We start from the raw sequence: 19,448 nt of genomic DNA, 5'->3' as shown, positions 1-19,448 counted from the left end.
GGTTTCAGTGTCAAATTTACTCAAAATGATCAGTTTCTATATAACACATTGTACATACTCTTTGTGAAGACACAAGAAGAGGTGAAATTTTGTGTTTATGTTAGCATACTTCACCTAAGCATATACAAAAACCCACATGTAGAAGCCAGTCAAAGATATATAAGTTCAAGCCAGGTTTTTGAGTCCTTTAACTTCTTTCAAATGCAAAATCTGAAAGCAGCATTTCAAATTTTGAAATTTCCATATATTCTTAAACAGTATATTTCCATATATTCTTAAACAATAGGTTGTCAACTATAAGGAAAACTGCCAAGAGTAATAAATTGATGTCTTTATGGGAACTGAAAAACAGAACAATGAATCTTTTCAAAATATTTGGAGGCTTTCAGAATTGCTCCTTGATGACTTCAAGAAAGGTGGTAGGAAGACAGACGCACAGACGCGTGACTTGCAATCTGGGTATTTACTGAGTTCATATAGTTTCTGTGGTTTTTCAGAGGTACATAATTACACTACTTTTGCAATAGGTGCCACAAAGTTAAAGCACAAGGTGATGTGAGAGGATGAACACTTTAACAAAGTCCCTCTGGGTATTGACCCCCCCCCCCACCCCCGCCGCCCTCCTTAAGAAGCTTATCTGCAAATGGATTTTCTTCACCATGTTTTTCTCAGTAAAAACATTATGCAACTTGTCATTTTTAAAATTCATTTCATCATTCCTTCAAGGAGTGGCATAATGTTCATTTCTGGTTTCTGAAGAGCTAGGCTCACAATTGAAGAGAGCAGACTAATTTTTAGAGAAGTCAAGTAGTTTTCCCATAAGGAGCTTATAAGTGTGGGTAAAAAGGCACGTACGTATCTGAGCAATGGTTCACGACCACCCTTAATCCCTGGCAAGAATAGCTCAGCTCTGGGCCCCACTCTCTATTTATATTTATTACTGGAGGATAATTGCTTTACAATGTGTTAGTTTCTGTTGTACAACAAAGTGAATGAGCCCCATGTACACACACTGCTTCCCTCTCGAGGCCCCTCCCACCCCGTCCACCTCAGCCCTCCAGTCGTCACAGAGCACTGAACTGAGCCCCTGTGCTGTACGGAGGCTTCCCATGAGCGAGCTATTTCTGTGCCCCACACTTTCAGCTCAGTTCAGTCCAGTCGCTCAGCCATGTCCGACTCTTTGCGACCCCATGAACCGCAGCACGCCAGGCCTCCCTGTCCATCACCAACTCCCGGAGTTGACTCAAACTCATGTCCATCGAGTTGGTGATGCCATCCAGCCATCTCATCCTCTGTCGTCTCCTTCTCCTCCTGCCCTCAATCTTCAATCTTTCCCAGCATCAGGGTCTTTTCAAATGAGTCAGTTCTCTGCATCAGGTGGCCAAAGCACTGGAGTTTCAGCTTCAACATCAGTCCCTCCAGTGAACACCTAGGACTGATCTCCTTTAGGATGGACTGGTTTGATCTCCTTGCAATCCAAGGGACTCTCAAGAGTCTTCTCCAACACCACAGTTCAAAGCATCCCCATACTTTAGAGCATCCCAAATTTCCTATCATACACACAAAATGTATTTCTTAAAGACAATTGCTATTTGGGCAAGTGTTCACTGAGTTTATATCATGCATATGTTATTTTTAATACACTGAAAGGGTTCTTTAGCTTGGGCCAAAGGTACATTAATTCCTATCAGAAACAGGCAGGATATAAAATAAAACAACCTGATGCAGATTTGTGTTTAGGGTTAAGATATACATATATAATAAAATTCTCAGTTCCCTGCATAGGTGAATTTAATTTCTTGTTCATTTGTTTTTCCTATGAAAATAGATACATAATCATGGAGAAAATTTCAGAAACTGTCAGCATTTTTTTTCATTATTACTTTCTTGATCAAACAGACAATTTGCTATTCTAGGAAACGTAAGACTGATAAATATTTAAAAGCTCCTGATGATACTATTTCTCAGAGATAATTATTATGAAAAATATTACTGGAAATGTAATAAAACAAACTATTAATATCATCTAACAATACTATTTTCTGGTAACAAATCATGCATATCGGTCCATATGAATACGTACTTGTCAACTTCAGTCTTTTTAACAACTGCATAGGATGTACTGGAATGTTCTTCTGTTGACAAATGTCTATATTGTTTTCAGTTTTCCTTACTAAAACAACAGAGCCCTTCCTGGTGGTCTAGTGGCTAAGACTCCACGCTCACAATGCAGGGGGCCCGGGTACAACCTCTGATCAGGGAACTAGATCCCACCTGCTATCACCAGAGTTGGCAAGCTGCACCCAAAGATCCTGCATGTTGCAACAAAGGTCATAGGTTCTGCACGCCACAACTAAGACCCAGTGAAGACAAATCTAAAACAACAGAGGACTTCCCTGGTGGCTCAGCGGATAGGAATATGCCTGTGGATAGCACCTAAGCCTGTGGACCATGACCACTGAACCCATGAGCTGCAACTACTGAGCCTGTAATCAACCACAACTACTGAGCCCGAGTGCTGCAAATACTGAAGCCCGTGTGCCCGAGAGCCTGTGCTCTGCAACCAGAGAAGCCACTGCAACGAGAAGCCCGTGCACAGCAATGAAGACCCAGCACAATCCAAAATAAGTAAATTAATTTTAATAAAAGACATACACATTTAAAATTATTTTATCCATCTTTCTATCCTCCCTTGTTTATTTTTAAGAACATTTTTAGATTCACAGCAAGATTGAAAGGAAAGTACAGATTTTCTCATAAAGCCCTTGTCCCCACACATGCATAGCCTCCCTCTTTATCAACATCCCACCAGAGTGATACATTTGTTAGAACTGATGACCTATATCGCACATCATTATCGTCCCAAGTCCACAGTTTGCACTAGGCTTCACTCTTGGTCTAAATTCTGTAGATTTTGACAAATGTAAAATGACATTATGTCTGCCATTGGAGTATCACACAGAGTATTTTCACTGCCCTAAAAGTCCTCTGTGTTTTACCTATTCATCTTTCTCCCCTGCTTAATCCCTGGCACCACAGATCTAGATTTTGACAAATGTAAAATGACATTATGTCTGCCATTGGAGTATCACACAGAGTATTTTCACTGCCCTAAAAGTCCTCTGTGTTTTACCTATTCATCTTTCTCCCCTGCTTAATCCCTGGCACCACAGATCTATTCACTATCTCCAAAATTTTGCCTTCTCCAGGTGGCCATACAGTTGGAATCACGTTAAGCAGCCTTTTCAGGCTGGCTTCTTTTATTCATTAATACTCATTTAAGTTTCCTCCATGTCTTTGCTTGGCTTGATTGCTCGTTTCTTTTAGATCTGAATAGTATTCCACTGACAAGATGTACCACAGTTTACTTATCCATTCATCTACTAAAGGACATCTTGGTTGCTTCCAGGTTTTGGCAATTACAAATACAGCTGCGGCTTCTCTCCTAGCTCAGTCAGAAAAGAATCTGCCTGCCAATGCAAGAGACGCAAGAGATATGGGTCCGGAAGATCCTCTGGAGAAGGAAATGGCAACCCACTTCAGTATTCTTGCCTGGAGAATCTCATGGACAGAGGAGCCTGATGGGCTACAGTCCATGGGGTCGCAAAGAGTCAGACACAGCTGAGGGACTAAAACACCACCAAACAACTGCAGGCAGGTTTTTGTGTGGGCATACTTTTTCAACTCCTTTGGGTAAATTCCAAGGATTGGTGGGTGGTTGGTGGGATTGCACTGAATCCATAGATCAAATAGGGAAGAACTGACATCTTGACAATATTGAGTTTTCCTATCTATGAATGTGGAACACCTCTTTATTTATTTAGTTCTTTAATTCACCAGAGGTTTGTGGTTTTTTTCATATAGATCTACATATCTTGTTAGATTTGCACTCAAGTATTTCATCTTTCTGGATGCTAATGGTATTTTTTTTTTAAATTTCAATTTCTACTTGTTCATTGCTGGTATACAGGAAATGACTGACTTGTATATTAACCTTGAATCCTAAAATTTTAATGCTGTTGTTCAGGTGCTAAGTCATGTCCGACTTTTTGCAACCCCATGAACTGTAGCCTGTCACACTTCCTTCCTTCACTATTTCCCCAAGTTTGCTCAAACTCATGTCCACTGAGTCAGTGATGCCACCCAACCATCTCATCCTCTTTTGCCCCCATCTCCTCCTGTCCTCAATCTTTCCCAGCATAAGGGTCTTTTCCAGGGAGAAACCTCAGTAAGACTGCTTATTAGTTCCAGGAGGTTTTGAGTATTTTGGGGTTTTTTGTTTTTGTTTTACAATTCTTTGAGATTTTCTACATAAATCATCATGTTATCTGCAACAAAGATAGTCTTAGTTCTTCCTTCCCAGTCAATATACATTTTATTTACTTTTTTTTAAAAATCTTATTCCGTTAGCTAGAGAACTCTTAGAACAATGTTGAAAAGAAATCATAAGACGGAATCAAGGTTGAAAAGGAATTATTGCCCTTGCCTGAAATTTGATTTTAGGGAAAGCTGCTGGGTTCTCATCACACCTGTCATAATGTTCACTTTCTGTAACAGATGCGCATACATATCACACAGTACATATGAGGAAGAGGTTAGTAATCATCTCCACTCTCTATCTCAATCCTTTGAAACAGTGCTAACAGTCTATTGTATCCTTCCACATGTTTTTTTTCACCCTAAAGAAAACCCTTATTAAACATATAGGTTTTTTTTTTTTTTTTCCTGGTTTGTTGTGTAGTGTAAAAATAGGATCATACTACATACTATATATAATTTGTTCTTTTCATTTGTAATATATCAGAACTATCTTTCCAGGGCAAAACACACCCCAAAATATGGATATACCATATTTTTTTCAAGTATCTTTCATTAAATGGACATTTCACTTGTCTCCTATTTTCTACTATTACAATATAGCAAGAAACGTCTTCAAATGTATAAACATATGAACTAATGCATATGTTGCAAAGATGCTGGCTGAAAGATTGTGTACACTTAATATCTGAATACACTCTGACAGATCACTTTGTAGAAGTATGCAGAATTTCATTTCCCCACCATCTGGCCCTCATACGAAAGCCTACTTCCCCATATCTCATCAGCATTAGGTATTACTCATCTTTTCAATTTTTTGCCAAATTAACACACAAAAGTTATAACTCACTATGGTTTAATATGCATTATCTTAACAGCTTATGAGTCAGAGCACTTTTCATATGTTTATTTGCCATATACACTTCTTGTTTTAGGAATTTCGTCTTCAAATTCTGCTGCAGCCTGGTTTCCTAAAAAGTTGAGTTTGAGGTGAAACTTAAGTGCTATCTCCTAGTTTGGAGATGTGGTATCCGTGGTCTGAGTGAGGGAGAAGCAAACTGAAGCAGAAAAAGATGAATGGTGTCACTAACTTGGGCTGTGCTTCGTGAAGAAGCCCAACTGGTTCTCCAGGGCACAGCAGGTCTCTGGACAGACAGAACACACACCAGACTTTGGAAGAATCCACTGGACAGCAGGATAAAGACGGAATTTATCTACCAACTCTCTGCTCCCTTGCTTTAAAATTTGATTATAACTCCACCACACTTACCTTCTCCCTTCTTCTAGAAGGCTGCATTGCCTATTCCTTGTTAGCAGTCACTGGGGTAAGTCAGATTTTAGGCCTTTCAAGGGGTGTACTTCATACAACCCAGAAAGTCACTGTGGAACCAGAGAGCTAGCTAGCTTCCTTCAGTTTTAGTTTAAAGATAGCAAAGAACGGGGTAGGTAAGAGTTCAGACCTCGGGCACTGGAACCAAACTATCTGGTTAAAATCCCAGCTAAAACATGTACTAGTTACATGATCTTGGGGAAGTTACTCAAGATTTCTGTGCTTCCGTTTTCTTCTCTGTAATAGCCTCATAAGACTGCAGTGAGGATTAGTTAATATTTATGAAATACTTAAAGCAATGTCTGGCACACTTTACCTTCAGAAAATGAATTAAGCATCTTACCTTTTAAAATGGCTGCTTTTCGGCCTTTTGGCTAAGATCAACTGTGGTATGGGGGCTTCTCAGGTGGTACAGTGGTAAAGAATTTGCCTGGCATTGCAGGAGAGGAAAGAGACGCAGGCTCAATCCCTGGGTCAGAAAGACCTCCTGGAGCAGGAAATGGCAACCTGCTCCAGTATTCTTGCCTGAAAAATTCCATGGACAGAGGAGTCTGGTGGGCTACAGTCCATGGGGTCGCAAAGAGTAGGACACGACTGAGCATACACAGCTTTTTAACAAAATCTTCTGGAAAATAATAAACAACTCTGAAGAATTAGAATTCAATTATAAAATCAGCAACTCCCAGTCCTTTAAAAAATAACAGCTTTTTGACAGATAGTCCAATTTCTTTTCTTAAAATTAATTTTAATTGGAGTACAGTTGATTTACAATGTTGTGTTAGTTTCAGGTGTAGAGCAAAGTGAATCAGTTACACATATACACATATGCACTCTTTTGTAGATCCTTTTCCCACATAGGCCACTGCAGAGTATTGAGTGGAGTCCCCTGTGCTACACAATGGGCCTTTCTCAGCTCTTTATTTTATATACAGCACTGTCTATATGTCAGTCTCAGTCTCCCAATCTATCCCTCCCCATCTCCTTTCTCCCTTGGTAACCATAAGTTTGCCTTCTACATCTGCGTTTCTATTTCTGTTTTGTAAGTAAGTTCATTTGTATCATTTCTTTGTAGATTCCACATATAAGTGATATCATATGGTATTTGTCTTTCTCAGTCTGACTTACTTCAGTTCAATCGCTCAGTCATGTCCGACTCCTTGCAACCCCATGGACTGTAGCACGCCAGGCTTCCCTGTCCATAAACAACTCCCAGAGCTTACTCAAACTCATGTCCATCGAGTCAGTGATGCCATTCCAACCATCTCATCTTCTGTCGTCCCCTTCTCCTCCCACTTTCAATCTTTCCCAGCATCAGGGTCTTTTCCAATGAGCCAGTTCTTCACATCAGGTGGCATTTGGTAGTTTGGTATTTGGTATTTGGAGTTTCAGCTTCAGCATCAGTCCTTCCAATGAATATTCAAGACTGATCTCCTTTAGGATGGACTGGTTGGATCTCCTTGCAGTCCAAGGGACTCTCAAAAGTCCACTCCAACACCACAGTTCAAAAGCATCAATTCTTTGGTGCTCAGCTTTCTTTATGGTCCAACTCTCACATCCATACATGACTACTGGAAAAACCACAGCTTTGACTAGACAGACCTTTGTTGGCAAAGTAACGTCTTTGCTTTTTAATATGCAGTCTAGGTTGGTCATAGCTTTTCTTCCAAGGAGCAAGCGTCTTTTAATTTCATGGCTGCAGTCACCATCTACAGTGATTTTGGAGACCAAAAAAATAAACTCTCCCACTATTTCCATTGTTTCTCCATCTATTTGCCATGAAGTGATGGGACCAGATGCCATGATCTTAGTTTTCTGAATGTTGAGTTTTAAACCAACTTTTTCACTCTCTTCTTTCACTTTCATCAAAAGGCTCTTTAGTTCTTCTCTTTCTGCCATAAGGATGGTGTCATCTGCATATCTGAGATTATCAATATTTCTCCCAGCAATCTTGATTCCAGCTTGTGCTTCATCCAGCCCAGCATTTTGCATGATGTACTCCGTATATAAGTTAAATAAGCAGGGTGAAAATATACATCCTTGACATGCTCCTTTGGAATCAGTCCGTTGTTCCATGTTCAGTTCTAACTGTTGCTTCTTGACCTGTATACAGATTTCTCAGGAGGCAGGACAGGCGGTGATCCCATCTTTTTAAGAATTTTCCACAGTTTGTTGTGATCCACACAGTCAAAGATTTTGGACTAGTCAATAAAGGAGAAGTAGATGTTTCTGTTGGAGAAGGAAATGGCAACCCACTCCAGTATTCTTGCCTGGAGAATTCCAGTCCTGTGGCTACAGCTGGGTTTTCCAAATTTTCTGGCAGATTGAGTGCAGCACTTTCACAGCATCATCTTTTAGGATTTGAAATAGCTCAACTGGAATTCCATCACCTCCACTAGCTTTGTTAGTATGATGCTTCCTAAGGCCCATTTGCCTTCGCGTTCTAGGATGTCTAGCTCTAGGTGAGTGATCACACCATCATGGTTATCTGGGTCGTGAAGATCTTTTTTGTATAGTTCTTCTGTGTATTCTTGCCACCTCTTCTGAATATCTTCTGCTTCTGTTAGGTCCATACCATTTCTGTCCTTTATTGGGCCCATCTTTGCATGAAATGTTTCCTTGGTATCTCTAATTTTCTTGAAGAGACCTCTAGCCTTTCCCATTCTATTGTTTTCCTCTATTTTTTTGCACTGATCACTAAGGAAGGCTTTCTTATCTCTCTGTGCTATTCTTTGGAACTCTGCATTCAAATGGGTATATCTTCCCTTTTCTCCTTTGCCTTTAGCTTCTCTTCTTTTCTCAGCTATTTGTAAGGACTCCTCAGACAACCATTTTGCTTTTTTGCAATTCTTTTTCTTGGGGATGGTCTTGATCACTGCCTCCTGTACAATGTCACAAACCTCCGTCCATAGTTCTTCAGGCATTCTGTCTATCAGATCTAATCCCTTGAATCTGTTTGTCATTTCCACTGTATAATCGTAAGGGATTTGATTTAGGTCATACCTGAATGGTCTAGTGGTTTTCCCTACTTTATGCAATTTCAGTCTGAATTTTGCAATAAGAAGTTGACTTCACTCAGTATGAACATCTTTAGGTCCATCCATGTTGCTGCAAATGACATTATTTCTTTCTTTTTTTTTTTTTTTTACATTAAAATTTTTCTTTCTTTCTTTTTTCTTTTTGGCTGTGCTGGGTCTTCGTTGCTTTGCACGGGTTCTCTTTAGCTGTGGTGAGTAGGATCTACTCCTCATTGGAGGACGCAGGCTTCTCATTGTTGTGCTTCTCTTATCACCAAGCACAGGCTCTATGTGCTTGGGCTTCAGTGGTTGTAGCACGTGGACTCAGTAGTTGTGGCCCATGGGCTGAGCTTCTCTGTGGCAAGTGGGATCTCCCTGGACCAGAAATCAAACCTGTGTCCCCTGCACTGGTAGGCAGATCTCCATCCACTAGCCCACCAGGGAAATCCTATATCATTCTTTTTAATGGCTGAGTAATATTCCATTGTCCTATATCATTCTTTTTATGGCTCAGTAATATTCCTGTGTGTGTGTGTGTGTGTGTGTGTGTGTGTATCACATCTTCTTTATCCAATTTTTGATCAATGAACATTTAGATTGCCTCATGTCCTTGCTATTATAAATAGTGCTGCACTGGGATGCATGTATCTTTTTGAATTATGGTTTTATCTGGATATATGCCCAGGAGTGGGATTACTGGATCATATGGAAGCTCTATTTTTATTTTTTTAGTGAATCTCCACACTGTTCTCCATAGTGGCTGTACCAATTTATATCCCACACTCCCTCCAGCATTTATTGCTTGTAGATTTTCTGATGATGGCCATTCTGACCAGTGTGAGGTGATACCTGATTGTAGCTTTGACCTGCATGTCTCTAACAACTGCTGATGTTGAGCATCTTTTCATGTGCTTTTTGGCCATCTGTCTGTCTTCTTCACAGAAATGTCCATGTAAAATTTTCTAATTTCCAATTACAGCTATTGATCTATGTAAGCATTCTACTTCTCCTTGAGTCAAATTTATTAATTTATATTGTTATAAAATCATTCATTTTCAAATTTTCAAATATATTACTACAGAACTAATATAATATTGTCTTCTGATTCTTTCATTCTCTTATACAGGCAGATCTGCTATGCCACTTATGCTAAAAACATGAATTAGTTTCAACAGGATTGGCATATTAGCGAAAGATCTGAGCATAGCTACGATTTCACAGGTGGTTATGCATGATTTTGTCCTCCAGAAATACCAGGTGAACATACAAAACTGAACACAGCTGAACTGAGCTGCACAGGAACACACACACACACACGCCTTACACAGTGCACACACACACACACCTTACACAGTGCACACACACACCCCTTACACAGTGCACACACACACACACCTTACACAGTGCACACACACACCCCTTACACAGTGCACACACACACACACACGCCTTACACAGTGCACACACACACACACCTTACACAGTGCACACACACACCCCTTACACAGTGCACACACACACACACCTTACACAGTGCACACACACACACACACACCCCTTACACAGTGCACACACACACACACCCCTTACACAGTGCACACACACACCCCTTACACAGTGCACACACACACACACACACCCCTTACACAGTGCACACACACACACACCCCTTACACAGTGCACACACACAACCCTTACACAGTGCACACACACAACCCTTACACAGTGCACACACACACCCCTTACACAGTACACACACACACACACACCTTACACAGTACACACACACACACACCCCTTACACAGTGCACACACACACACACCTTACACAGTACACAAACACACACACCCCTTACACAGTGCACACACACACACCCCTTACACAGTGCACACACACACCCCTTACACAGTACACACACACACACACAACTTACACAGTACACACACACACACACCCCTTACACAGTGCACACACACACACACCTTACACAGTGCACACACACACCCCTTACACAGTACACACACACACACACCTTACACAGTACACACACACACACACCCCTTACACAGTGCACACACACACACACCTTACACAGTACACACACACACACCTTACACAGTGCACGCACACACACACACACCCCTTACACAGTGCACACGCACACCCCTTACACAGTGCACACACACACACACCTTACACAGTACACACACACACACACCCCTTACACAGTGCACACACACACACCCCTTACACAGTGCACACGCACACCCCTTACACAGTGCACACACACACACACCTTACACAGTACACACACACACACACCCCTTACACAGTGCACACACACACACCCCTTACACAGGACACACACACACACACCCCTTACACAGTACACACACACACACACCTTACACAGTACACACACACACACACCCCTTACACAGTGCACACACACACACACCTTACACAGTGCACACACACACACACCTTACACAGTACACACACACACACCTTACACAGTGCACACACACACACACACACACCCCTTACACAGTGCACACACACACACCCCTTACACAGTGCACACACACACCCCTTACACAGTGCACACACACACACACCTTACACAGTACACACACACACACACCCCTTACACAGTGCACACACACACACACCTTGCACAGTACACACACACACACACCCCTTACACAGTGCACACACACACACACCTTACACAGTGCACACACACACACCTTACACAGTGCACACACACACACACACACCCCTTACACAGTGCACACACACACACCCCTTACACAGTGCACACACACACCCCTTACACAGTACACACACACACACACACCTTACACAGTACACACACACACCCCTTACACAGTGCACACACACACACACCTTACACAGTATACACACACACACACCCCTTACACAGTGCACACACACACACACCTTACACAGTGCACACACACACACACACCCCTTACACAGTGCACACACACACACCCCTTACACAGTGCACACACACACCCCTTACACAGTACACACACACACACACCTTACACAGTACACACACACACACACCCCTTACACAGTGCACACACACACACACCTTACACAGTGCACACACACACCCCTTACACAGTACACACACACCTTACACAGTACACACACACACACCCCCCTTACACAGTGCACACACACACACACCTTACACAGTGCACACGCACACCCCTTACACAGTGCACACACACACACACACACCCCTTACACAGTGCACACACACACACCCCTTACACAGTGCACACACACACCCCTTACACAGTGCACACACACACACACCTTACACAGTACACACACACACACACCCCTTACACAGTGCACACACACACACACCTTACACAGTGCACACACACACACCTTACACAGTGCACACACACACACACACACCCCTTACACAGTGCACACACACACACCCCTTACACAGTGCACACACACACCCCTTACACAGTACACACACACACACACACCTTACACAGTACACACACACACACCCCTTACACAGTGCACACACACACACACCTTACACAGTACACACACACACACACCCCTTACACAGTGCACACACACACACACCTTACACAGTGCACACACACACACACACCCCTTACACAGTGCACACACACACACCCCTTACACAGTGCACACACACACCCCTTACACAGTGCACACACACACACACCTTACACAGTACACACACACACACACCCCTTACACAGTGCACACACACACACACCTTACACAGTGCACACACACACACCTTACACAGTGCACACACACACACACACACCCCTTACACAGTGCACACACACACACCCCTTAGTGCACACACACACACACCCCTTACACAGTGCACACACACACACACACACACCTTACACAGTGCACACACACACAAACACCCCTTACACAGTACACACACACACCTTACACAGTACACACACACACACACCCCTTACACAGTGCACACACACACACACCTTACACAGTGCACACACACACACACACCCCTTACACAGTGCACACACACACACCCCTTACAGAGTGCACACACACACCCCTTACACAGTGCACACACACACACACCTTACACAGTACACACACACACACACCCCTTACACAGTGCACACACACACACACCTTACACAGTGCACACACACACACCTTACACAGTGCACACACACACACCCCTTAGTGCACACACACACACACCCCTTACACAGTGCACACACACACAAACACCCCTTACACAGTACACACACACACCTTACACAGTGCACACACACACACACACCCCTTACACAGTACACACACACACACACCTTACACAGTGCACACACAAACACCCCTTACACAGTACACACACACACACACCTTACACAGTACACAAACACACACACCTTACACAGTGCACACACACACCCCTTACACAGTACACACACACACACCCTTACACAGTGCACACACACACACACACACCCCTTACACAGTGCACACACACACACACCTTACACAGTGCACACACACACCCCTTACACAGTACACACACACACACACCCCTTACACAGTGCACACACACACCCCTTACACAGTACACACACACACACACACCCCTTACACAGTGCACACACACACACACCTTACACAGTACACACACACACACCCCTTACACAGTACACACACCTTACACAGTGCACACACACAGCCCTTACACAGTACACACACACACACACCTTACACAGTGCACACACACACACACACCCCTTACACAGTACACACACACACACACCTTACACAGTGCACACACACAGCCCTTACACAGTACACACACACACACACACCCCTTACACAGTACACATACACACACACCTTACACAGTGCACACACACACACACACACCCCTTACACAGTACACACACACACACACACCCCTTATACAGTACACACACACACACACACCCCTTACACAGTACACACACACACACGCCCCTTACACAGTACACACACACACACACACCTTACACAGTGCACACACACACCCCTTACACAGTACACACACACACACACACCCCTTATACAGTACACACACACACACCCCTTACACAGTACACACACACACACCTTACACAGTGCACACACACACCCCTTACACAGTACACACACACACACACCTTACACAGTACACACAAACACACACACCCCTTACACAGTACACACACACACACACCTTACACAGTGCACACACACACACCTTACACAGTACACAGACACACCCCTTACACAGTACACACACACACACACACACCCCTTACACAGTACACACACACACACACACACACCCCTTACACAGTACACACACACACACACACACCCCTTATACAGTACACACACACACACCTTACACAGTGCACACACACACACACCTTACACAGTGCACACACACACCCCTTACACAGTACACACACACACACACACCCCTTACACAGTACACACACACACACACACACACCTTACACAGTGCACACACACACACACACACACCCCTTACACAGTACACACACACACACCTTACACAGTGCACACACACACACACCTTACACAGTGCACAGACACACACACTCACCCCTTACACAGTACACACACACACACCCCTTACACAGTGCACACACACACACCCCTTACACAGTGCACACACACACACACACCCCTTACACAGTACACACACACACCCCTTACACAGTACACACACACACACACCTTACACAGTGCACACACATACACACCTTACACAGTGCACACACACAGCCCTTACACAGTACACACACACACACACACACACACCTTATACAGTACACACACACACACCTTACACAGTGCACACACACACACACACACCCCTTACACAGTGCACACACACACACCCCTTACACAGTGCACACACACACACCTTACACAGTGCACACACACACACACCCCTTACACAGTGCACACACACGCAAACACCCCTTACACAGTACACACACACCCCTTACACAGTGCACACATGCCTTACACAGTGCACACACACACACACACACCTTACACAGTGCACACACACACAAACACCCCTTACACAGTACACACACACACACACCTTACACAGTACACACACACACACACACGTTACACAGTGCACACACACACCCCTTACACGGTACACACACACACCCCTTACACAGTGCACACACACACACACACACCCCTTACACAGTGCACACACACACACCCCTTACACAGTACACAAACACACACACCTTACACAGTGAACACACACACACCCCTTACACAGTACACACACACACACACACACCCCTTACACAGTGCACACACACACCCCTTACACAGTACACACACACAGACACCCCTTACACAGTACACACACACACCCCTTACACAGTACAGACACACACACACACACCTTACACAGTGCACACACACACACCCCTTACACAGTACACACACACACACACCCCTTACACAGTACACACACACACACACACACACACACACCCCTTACACAGTACACACACACACACACCCCTTACACATCTACCATCTACCTCAGGGTATCACTGCCTGAGAACCACACCTATCCTCATTTGGTGTTAAAACTTGGCCTTCTGATTTCCGTTAACCTCCTCCATTAATTCAAAATAACTCACAAGCTGTGACCTTTCTGAGGCCCACTTCCACATGCAAGCTTCACGTCTTTTCCAGGTAAAATTATGTATATATTGCAATGTTTATGGATTTCTCAACTATGTAACACATGCACAAAACTATGCTGGCATTTTAACCAGTGTCCTATCTTCATTTCTTACATATCACCAACAAAGTTGTTTGTTTTCTGGAAAAATTTTTTGAGTAATGTGCCCCAATTTTTCCCATATGTCCTATGATTTTTATCATGTGATCATGCATCATCCAATAATTTTGAAAAACATGTATGTTGCATTACAGCAAAATTAGGTGGTTATAAATATAATATGCTTGTATCTGTTTTCTTACACTTAATATCATCTGCTTTTTATTTTTACAGTTTTCCTTAATGACATGTGCCAGGAATTTGTCTATTTTATCAGCACTTCCTAAAACTCAGCTTTTGGTTTTATGTGCTATCCTTTTGTTTTCCGTATCTCTAATTTCAAGATTTACTTTTATAATTTTCTCTTCCAACCTTCTTTTGGCTTACTTTATCACTTTTTCATAAATGAAGCTGAATGCTTAGGTTCACATGTATACATCTTTATGCTAAAGTAAAAATATTTTATGGCAAAATTCTCAAGGTATAGATCTGACTGTATTCCATAGGTTTTGATACAAAGCAGTTGCTTTTAAACAATTTCAGTGTTATTTTATGAATTAATAAATATATCATTTATATGTTGATTTCCTCTTTAAATGAGAGGTAACTTAGAAAAAAATTCTTAATTTATGAGCACTTATATTTATGGATATTTTTTGTTGTTAATTTTTAGTTTTATTAGCTTATATTCAGAAAACATGTAACATTTTTACATTCTAGAATTAGTTAAGATTTTCTTCATGGTGAAGATAGTAATGATTTTGTGTTTTGTAGATGAGAAAAAAATGTATTTTATCCAAAGTTCTAGATTTACTTGTATATCCTTCCAATGAAATGATGAAAATTTTCAAATAGTCTATATTTTTACTTATTTTTTATCTAGTTGAATTTCAAATTCAGAACTAAGCAGACTAAAGAATTGTGCTTTATTTTTAGTATTATTTTTCTTATTATAGAAGTAAAAATGAAAACTGTGGAACAGTAACAAGAAGGAAATTTAAATTGGCTATAATTCTACCAGTGATAAATACTGTTAATATTTTAATTATTTTTTTTCAACCTTTTCTCTGGTATACATAAGGACACATTAAATTGGAATAGCAGTAGTACCACTGAAGCACTTCTCATGTTACTAAATATTCTTTGAAAACATAGTTTAATGGCTACATAATATTCCATTGGAAGACTATATTGAGATTTCAACTAATTAGTCTCTGACCATTAAACTTCTAAAACACCAGTTTTTACTGTAAAATGTATTTTTTATTATTTTATTAAAATAGTTTATTATTTAAAAAACAAGATTATCTTTTATAAATGATCTTTGTTTGTTTTTACGATGATTTTCTTTGAATGGTTTTCCAGAAATGAAATTATTGATGTAAAGGTACAAATACTTCTAAAGCTCTCACTGCATATGATCAGTACTTTTTCTAAATGTGTTAATATGTCCTTTCTATCAGTGTTAAAGAGAATCTATTTTATTCAATTCTAGTCAATATGAATTTTAAATAATATTCTAAAATTGCTATTACTTAGATAAAAATATAATTTAAAAATTTTAACACTCTAAAATACTTATTAGACTTTAGTTATTTCCTCTTCTGTGACTTTTCTGCTATCTATAGCATTTTAGAGTTCTTGCTATTTATTTCTATATGCTTATCACAGTTTGAAGATAATATACATCCTCTATCATATTTTAAATAACTATTTGTTGTTTTCATAAAATTGTATTTAAGCAGCTTTTTCAGATTGAGAAATTTTGAAATGTTATGTAATCAAATATAATATTTTCCTTTGTGATTTCCACTCTTTTAAGCTTACATGTTCTCCCTCTTAGAGACTGTATACTGCCCACTCTGTTTACTTCTAGTTTTTCATTTTTCTTTTTTAAAGCTTTATTTTATGTTTAAAGCTGCTTAAGGCTCTTGAAATTTATTTTGGTGTAGGACATGAAGTGAAGATTAAAATCGATCTTTTTCTTAACAGCAAACCAACTGCTTTAGCAGTATTTATTTAGAAACTTTTCCCATCCACAACTGGCTTACAATGTCTTCTTTAGCCTGTTTTATGTTTTCACACATAATTGGGTCTATTTGGGAGCTGTCTAACTCTGCTCTATTGATCTGCTATTCTATTCTTGTGTCGAAATGAAAATGACTTAATTACTGCAGATATAAAGTATGTCTTAACCCAGAAGCTATGTGTCTCCTAGTTTCTCTTCTTTAAAAATGTAGCTGGATGATCATTATAATAACATTTTTTGTGACAAAAAAGAAAAATCATATTAGGAATTTTGATTGGAATTTTACTAAATCTCTAACTTCAGGAAGAACTGACATTTAAAAGTCTTTTATATTCACAAAATTGGATAATTTTCTTCAACAAAGTTTCACGTGCTGCTTTTTGAGATCATATTTAGATTTTCATTAATTTCTGTGATTGTTTTTTAATCCTTAGTAAACCAAGTTTAAAAAAAAAGATAGATTTATGGTTGCTGCTTTTGGACTAAAACTTAAAAACAGTGATATCTCAGTCCCGGGGTCCATCACATTATGGACCCAGTAAAAATCCTGACTTGTGGCAGTTACAGCAAAACGATCAATACAAGAGAGGGTACGAGGTTACATGGGACGTTTAACACAGTCGTAACTGCCAAGGCGGACTGAAGCACCATTCCACTGGTAAGATTTAGAAGGAAAGGAAGAAGGCATGTTTCAGATCAAATTAAGGAAAGAGAAGAAAAGAGGAAAAAAACCTGGCAAGACTGGTTACGTTCCAACATTCCAACGTGAAGGGCCGTTATTGACAGTCAGCACTTTGGGCTGGGCATGCAGCAAAAAATAAAAATGGGGCAATTCTAATCAGCTTCTCTGCACATTTATCAAATTTCCCCCCCTATTTCTCTTTGTCTCTTTAAATTCCTATGAAAACCAGGTCCTGCAGAATGAGTCAGTCAGATGGTAACATTTCTTTCTTTGGGCCACATCATACTGAAAAGAAAAGTTGCCGACATGCCCTGTCATTAAAGCATGTCAATGAGGCCCGCGCTTGTGTACATACACACCGTTCTCAACCCTCTGGAGGCATATTTCACAAGAACGACAACTGTTTCCTGCGGGTTTATAAAAATTCATCCGCGGATGCCAGGGCTCTTGTGCGGTTACAGAGGTCACTTCACCTAAGTCAAGTTGTTCCTCAGCTTTTCGTCAGTCTAAGGAAGAGGTCAACAGGCAGTACTTTCTGTTTTCACTCAAATGAAAGGTATGTTTGGTTTTCTTCTTTTAGTCATTCTTAGACTCCTACACAACACACGTTCCAGGGATGTCCTGGAATCTTCTGGGAAACGCAGGAAATGATGGGACAGTGCCACGCTACAGCTTCTGATTCCATCCAGGGATCAGGCAGGCATGACAGGAGCACAGGCAGGCCCAGGAGCTAGAAGAAATGAAAGTGTCTCCACCCCTGCAAAAACACCCAAACTTTGTATGGAGGTCAGGCAGCAGCCGCCAACTCTGGCAAGTACTGGGTTGGCCAGACTCATCGGAAGAGACCTGATGTTCGGAAAGATTGGGGGCAAGAGAAGGGGGCAACAGAGGATGAGATGGTTGGATGGTATCACCAACTCAATGGACATGAGTTTGAGCAAACTCTAGGAGACAGTGAAGGACAGGGAAGCCTGGCATGCTGAAGTCCATGGAGTTGCAAAGAGTCAGACACAACTGAGCAACAAAAAGTTTCTTCACGGTTTTCCAAACCATCTTAGAGAAAACCACAAAGGAATGTTTTAGCCAACCCAAGACATTTCTTTCTTTCCTTCTTTTTTCTCTTCCTCCTCCCCCTGGCCCCCGCCCTGCTTTTTTCAAA

General features: G+C 41.5%; 1 protein-coding gene across 1 annotated transcript in view; it reads right to left on the bottom strand.

The window, feature by feature from the left end:
* Window positions 1-19,448, bottom strand: part of WDFY2 (WD repeat and FYVE domain containing 2) — a 184,354-nt gene that overhangs the window by 54,699 nt on the left and 110,207 nt on the right. The gene's annotated exons all lie outside the window — the stretch shown is intronic.

Source organism: Dama dama, chromosome 30, assembly GCF_033118175.1.
Source record: "Dama dama isolate Ldn47 chromosome 30, ASM3311817v1, whole genome shotgun sequence".
In the NCBI taxonomy this organism is placed as follows: domain Eukaryota; kingdom Metazoa; phylum Chordata; class Mammalia; order Artiodactyla; family Cervidae; genus Dama; species Dama dama.
Note: the sequence above shows the minus strand (reverse complement) of the source record. Positions and strands in the feature narration are given on the sequence as shown.